Here is a 7,731-nt window from a genome sequence, read left to right on the forward strand (position 1 = left end):
CGAGAGAGCATCCAGTGCCACAAACACTGAGAACCGGACTTTAACCGGTGAAAGGAGGAAAGACATCTTGTGTCCTGCAGGAGAACTTTACAAATGCACAAAATTTGCAATATATCATATTTTCTGGATTTTTATTGAGGAGAAGAAGAAGAAGAATGCCTTTTTAAGCGTTTTAAATGTGGAAATTATACATTTCTTTGTGTGCTGAGAAAATTTATCAGACACAACATTATATATTCCAAAGAGATTTATTATGTAATAATATCTATAATACAATGATCTGAAAGGAGATGTTTACAACGGATTTTTGAAATACTGAGGCCATTAGTTCCCCAGCGTTCCCTAACTAACACCTAAAAGGGAATTCTTGACTAGATCCAAAATGTAACTGTCTTTTTAAAATTAATTTAACTGTTTCATTAGATTTTCTTTTTCTAGTTTTCTGAAAGTTTTATCCACAATTGTCAGGCTATACTTATAAGTATTCAACCATCCTTTTGATTCTTACCATATTTATTTAGTTTCCTCATCCCTTTAGATTGGAACGTTATACACATATACTTTAGTCTAAAAAGAATACCTAACTCATCCCCCACATTTATCACGTCTGCTGTGTAACTATAGATGCCAAATTCCTCTTTAATGTCATTAACCCTTCCAACAGATTTCAGTAATTTGCTACGAGAACATGACCTGGCAACCTGCCAAAAACGCTTAAAGTCCTGCTTCAATCACTAAATACATACACCAACCTGGGATGATAACAGAAACTACTACTTAACCCAAACACTCTACTGGTTGTACTGGTTGGTTTTATGTCGATTTGAGCCTTCTGTACCACCGATCAACTACCAGAAACATCATTCTTCTCCCTATACCGTTTCCTCGTGGCTTATATGTTTCGTCCAGCAGACCAGTGCAAAGACCTCCCCAAACATAGCTGTCAACGTGTCACAAGCTGAGATTATCAGAGGATCTTACACCTGTTATCCAGGAGTTAATGGCAGTATTGGTCCCGGCGGGGCAGGAATGAGGTTTAGTATCAGTTATTGAAATAGTGATATAGATAAGGAAGCAATATGCGACTCGGAAAGACTTAGAGAATCATCTGAGGAATGGGAGCTCGGTCAGATTAAACGATGGGAACTTATTCTCATCGTAAATGTGTGCTGCTGTCCCATCCAGAACTTAAATACAATACACCCCACAAAGTCAAGTGCCGTATGAGACAAAAGCCATATAGAAACAATAATGTCACACTAAGAATCATTGTTTGTTGGTTTTAATACTTTTTATAATCATTTTTACACATTTTAAAAGTTTATGATTTATGATATTTATTTATGATACTGAATTGTTTAATTCTTGGAATAAATGGGCTTCGCATATAAAACGCAATCACTAACAAACTGTGCAGCCAACAAAAAAGCTTTATTTTAAATCTTTTTGACTAATTCTGTGATCATTCAGGTTTGTTTTAAAAAAAAAAATCTAAAATGTTGTTATACGTCCTTTTTATTTTAATCTCCCTATTTTTTCTTCTTCTACTGGCATTAAAGAGCTTCCATATATGGTATAGTTAATTTTTAGAATATATTCCATTTGGTTTCTTTCTGAGCCATCAGCATTAACATCAATACCGCTCTCATTGTTTTTATGATTTATGTAGTGAGAGCAACAAGGAATTAGCTTAGCTTGAGAATCCCAGAAATACTTAGCAGCAAAGACCAGGAAGCAAGGGAGAAAAAAAAATAGCACGGCTCTGTCCAAAGGTTCAGCGAAAAAATGTACCCTGGTTGAATGTCCTCTCTGGCGCACAAACGAGAAATGTTACAAACACCTAATTGTGGTTAAGGTGGAGTTTAATGCTGGAAACTATTTGTTGGCCACAACACAAAACCGACACGTGCAGTGACTTCCTGGCTTCTTGTTGTCAAAGTTAGGGCTTTAAGTTCTTCTTTTCTTTCTCCTTTAAAGTTTCTTCCTCCTAGGTGGATTTTCTGTAAGATTCCCTTCGTTAAAATGCTGAAGATTTCTTGTTCAGGAAGGGTGTTAGGCAGAGAAGCGAGGGCCCTCTTAAATTTATTCCCAGCCAGACCGTTTTCGACTCCCGATCAGCACAAGCAGTTACAGTGGCCTTGCGAAAGTACTTCGGCCCCCCCTTGAACTTCTTCAACCCGCTCTTTTGGCCACATTTCAGGCTTTCAAACATAAAGATCCACCTCAGAACATTTTATATTTGTTGTGAAGAATCACCAAACAAGTGGGAACACAAATGTCCGAAGTGGACACGAAATCTATTGGTTTTTGAAACTCTTTTAACTAATAAAAATGAGGAGGGGATGGAGATAATTATGGCACACCTTCGGCGTAATCACTTTGTAAGAGCCACACACATTATTAATAGCTGCGATTTACAGCTGCAGCTCGCTATGGGGGGGGGAATAGTACTCTATGAATATTTTGCAGGGTGATCTAGCTTTACTTTTTTTGCAAAACCAGCTCCGAGCCTCAGATGAGGTTGATGGAGAAGCGTTTTGTGAACAAGCAAGTTACAGCTCTTTTCAGAAATCTCATATAGGGATTTTAGTCTGGAACTTTGACTTGGCATTCTACAGCTCATGGATACACGTTTATTTGTGAACGCTTCCTTTCGTAGACTTTTGCTGTACTGTTTGGAGAAATGCCATTGTCTTGTTGGAAGATAAATCTCCGTTCCAAAGTCTTCAGGTCTTTTGGGGCAGACTCCAACCACGGTTTATCATCCCAGAAGGTCCGCTCGTATTCTGGCTGCATCCCATCTTCCCGTCAATTTTAACCATCTTCCCGCCTGTCCCTTGGCTGAAGAAAAGCAAAGGCCCAAACCCCATGATGCTGCCACCCACGCCAAATGTTTGACAAGTGGGATGGTGTGTTGAGGGTGATGAAGCCCTGTGTTGCTTTTAACGCCCAAACCATATCCGTTTTGCATTGTGGGCAAAAAGTCTTCGATTTTGGTTTCAATCTGACCAAGAGCAAGCCTTCTTCCACCATGTTTGGTGTGTCTCCCAGGTGGCCCCTTGTGGCAAACTTTAGGACGAAAGACTTTTTATGGATATCTTTGAGAAATGGCTTTGCTTCCTTGCCCACCTCTTCCATAAAACGGCCAGATTTGTGCCAGCTGTAGCGACTGATTGTTGTCCCTATGGACAGACTCATCTCCACCGCCCTCAGCCTGTAGTTCTCTGGCAGTTCATCCAGGAGTGATCATGGGCTCTTGGCTGCATCCCTCTGATCCAGTCTTCTCCTCCTTGTCTGAGCTGAAAGTTTAGAGGAACGGCCCCAGGTCTTGGTAGATTTGCAGTGGTCCCTGAATAGCTGCCTTGCCATTTCAAAAATGATTCCGCATTTGGCACAGTGCTCGCTTGGGATGTTTAGCTTGGGAAACTCAATTTTTGTTATCGCAAAATCCCGAGCTTTAAACTTCTGCCACAGACCACGTATTCCACGGACCATGCCCTGGTGATGTTCCTTGGAGTCCTTCATGATGCCCTCTCATGCACTTCTCAACGAAACCCTGAACCATATCAACCAGAGCCAGGTGCATTTTACAGACGAGCCTTTGATCTACACAGCAGAGTGGATTCTCAATTTATCACCCATGCCCAAGTCATCTTAGGAACAAACATTGGATCCACTCTCACGAGATCTCGCTGAAAACTTCTGAGTCGCACGTTCTCGCTGGCAAACTCGAAAAGATAAAGGGGCCCGACATAAACTTTTGCACGCACCATCATTTCAGTTTTGTTATTTGGCTAAAAAAGTATTAAAAAACAAATATCCAATAGATTATCGTATTCCACTCTCACACATTGTGATCACCACTTGTTGCGCACTGATTCTTCCCACCAAAAACATAAAAACCTTTTATATTTTACTGTTTGAACGCCTGAAACTGCTGTCAAAAAAGGCTCTGAAAAAAGTTCAAGGGGGCCGAATACTTTCGCAAGGCACTGTACATGCATTCACGCCTGAAAACTGATCTTCTATTTTTCTCACCTATATCTATTCTTACCCAGACCCTCAAGCTCGCTTCATGAACCTTTAGGATTACAATTATAGTTTAATGTGGACCCGAGGGGAAACGTAATGTGGGACAATGGGAATCTAACAGAAATACACTATAAAGAACAAAAGGAACATTAAAGGCAATGGTAAGAATAAAAAAAATGGATTTCTTGGCAACAGTAAATGATCAAAACAACCAATGTGGGTAAAAAAAAACATTTAAACTCTTAAGCTAAAACTAAAAAAACTCACTAAAAACAGGCACAGGAAGCAATAAAAGTATATGAGCAATTAGAAATATGCCCAAAACCAAAAACAAGGAAGCATTTTCAACATTTTTGTGTCTCTCTTTTTAGTTTGGTCCAATATTTGCTGGTGATTTATCCAACAATAGACAGAAAAGTGTATTTGTTTTTTGCACAATAATAAAATATTACAGTGTTAAAACCACACTTTTAATATATTTTCTTATGTATTTGTTTTGAACTCTCTATCACAGGGAGGAAAGAACATCTAAGAAAACTGCAGTTTAAGTCACATATTACAACTTCAGTGGTTTCAGTTTACCACAACTACTTCTGAATACATAAAATACATCACAAATACTTGTTATACATTCAGAAGAAATACTACAATCCACGTCAAACTTAGATTGATATGTATACTGTGTGCAGATTTGACCAATTTGTTGAATAAATAACCTGTCTGTCTGTTGAAATTGCATTGTCAACAGCAGCAGCAGCAGCAGCAGTGTCGCAACTATGCTTGTTCTGAAATAACAGACTGTTTGTAACTGAGTCTGTAACAAAGGGTAGCATGCTTTCCTTTGTGTTTCCTGTATGTGTGTTTCAGCTTTGTTGGCTCTGCTCCTTTGTTGCAAGTACAATAGCAGCAAAGGATTTACTGTAGGGAACTGTCCCAGCCAGCAGAGGGCGCTCTGACCTGGTAACTGTCAGGGAGAAGAGGAGAGAGGAGGGTATTGAGATTCAAGTTAAATGAGATGGGGTATAAAGATGGTAGGAACTGGAGGAATTAACTAGATAAATGACACAAGTAGCAAATTATAACCTACAATTAATCACAATTTTAACACTTTTATTGTTATTTTGGAGCCAACGTGGCTATATGAGCCTGCCAGATGGCCACAGGGCAAAATTAACACCCAATTAACACCCCATTCCTCATACTCTGACTTTATAGTGTGGATGATTCCCCAAAAGATTTAACTTAAATGAGCACAAACCAGATAGCAATACATATGTATGAGTCTACAAAGCTTTAAAGCTATAAAACACTAATAAATTATGAGAAACTTAGAGAAAAGAGACCTTTTTTGTGCTTAAAATTTAATTAAAATAACATGTTGTGTTAGCTTTGTCTTAAATTATGGAATAGTGAGGAGAATTGCAAGAAAAATAAGTAGTATTTATATTAGAATACACATTTTACTTCATTTCAATGTAATATGACTTAACTTAGTTAACTTTGTTAACTGTTATTTTATTTTGCTTTAAGCAGCAACGAGGAACTTTAATTTTGTGTTGATTCAGGCAGCCCCCTTTGGACAAAAGCGGTAGCGTTTCCACCGACTTGTTTCATTGATTTCAAGGGGAATCCATTAAGAATAACTTTATATATCTGCTGATGGTCTGGCGTGTTAAGGTTTATTAAATTGAGACCGGATATTAAGAAAAAGTGACACATTCTTCCTCTCGTCTTATTATATCAAACCCTAAATCAGCTAAAGTTTACACACAGGCTGTTTGTGAATAAATGAATACACATTACAGTAAACCTTCTTCCTGTGTGTCTACAGACGCAGACAACTGACGTCAATCATTGCCCAAAGCACATCAACCAAATAAATGACCTGAGGGCAAAATTTGCATCATTAAGCCTTCAAGCTGGTTTCCTCGTTTGACTGACACTGGGACTGACGCACACACTTAAACACATGCAAACACACACTTAAACATGCACAGTCTCTTAATGTGAAGCCTGCACAGTCACACAGCACTCCTACATGGATGAAATCAGGGTCTAGATTCTCATGAAATCATCCCAAAACAGCTTGTTTTACTCAAAAGTGTAGTGCTTGACTCAACCACACCTATTATTTGAAAGATTACTCAGCAGTGATGCATGATGGTGTGACTGTAACAGTAAAATATATATAAATAAATAATATTTCAAGCTTAAGCAACAGAATTTGAGATTCTGAAGAATTTCATGTACAAGCAGAATCTAAAAATCCTCCATTAATATTGAAAAACGAGACAAAAAGAGGGTGAGAGGTCAATATACGTTCGGTTGTTTTCACAGCAGCTGAGTTAGCACATGAAAGGATGAAAGGTTGAGGGGCTTTCGTGAGTCTGACTGGTCTCACGCCAGACGGAGCTTATCAGAACCGGGCTTCCTTTGAAAAGCAGCTGATATTTCCCCGGGGAAGAGTTGGGTTGCTTGTCGCCTCGACTGGTAGCTAGCCGTCATTGTGGGAGAGATTGGAGGCTGGTATTCCGGCTGTCACGAATGACCTATCCATGTTTGTTTATTTTCAGTAACTATATGTAGGTGATGAGTAGAGAGTGAAGAGAGAGGAGATGAGAGATGAATGAAGAGAGAGAGAGACAGAAAGAGGCTAATGGAAGAGGGTCAAAGGACGATGCTTTGATAACACTGTTTTCACCTTTTTGCAGCCAATTAAGCTCATTAAATTATGGGATGAGTTCACCTAAGTAGCCCCCAAATATCCAGTATGTATCCAGTGTGCATTACATGAGAAGATCAGAATCAATTTAATCTCTCTGTGTGTACATAGAAGAAATAAGCCAGGGTCATATTTAGCCTATAGCTTAGCACAAAGACTGCAGAAAAGACCTATCCTACTCCAAATTTGTTCCATTTACATGTTGTATGTTTTAAGCTTGCAAGCTAATCAACTATAACATACGCTGTGATTACACAACTATATAAGAGTCATAAGAACTGTCTAAGAGTAATAGTCAGTAGTTTAAATGTGTAAGCTAGCATAGCCTGCTAATCAAACTAATTAACTTAACCTGACATTGTGTTCATTTAACCAGTCAGAAATTAGAGATATTTCCATCCTGGTAACGTAGCAACAGTAATGTTGGGTGCAGTTATTTTTGGTCACAGCAGAAAAAGCCACCAATGAGCACAAAACCAGCTTATTGGAACAGTTGACCAACTTGCAGATGTGTCTGAGATGTTAAGAGCTGTCTGGATTTAAGCTAAACTAGATAACCCAAGCTTTCATTAGAGGCCGCTGTTCTTGTCCTGTATAAAACCAATTCAACATTTTCTATTTGTATAAGCGCCCATATCATAACTAATTGTCTTAATCTCAGGACGCTTTTTAAATAGAGGTCTACACCGAACTCCTTATAACCAAAAGTTCATGTTTGCTTATCATATAACTTACTTACCTAGGGTCACATACATGGCCTGACTTAAGTTATGTAATATGTACTTATTGTAATCCAAACCANNTAAACCTAACTAAGTAGTTTTGTTGCTTTAGACTTAACAAACATGCAACAGCGTTAACCAGTGACCACGGAGGTCCGGTACAACAAAGGTTAAAGGTCCAGTACACCTGTCGCTGGTACCCTCCAACATATTTGGAAATGGTCATATAAATTGCTTTTGGAGTCATTGGCAATC

Source organism: Morone saxatilis, unplaced genomic scaffold (genome assembly GCF_004916995.1).
Source record: "Morone saxatilis isolate NCDOM2014 unplaced genomic scaffold, NCSU_SB_2.0 Contig4, whole genome shotgun sequence".
NCBI classification, from domain to species: Eukaryota; Metazoa; Chordata; class Actinopteri; family Moronidae; genus Morone; species Morone saxatilis.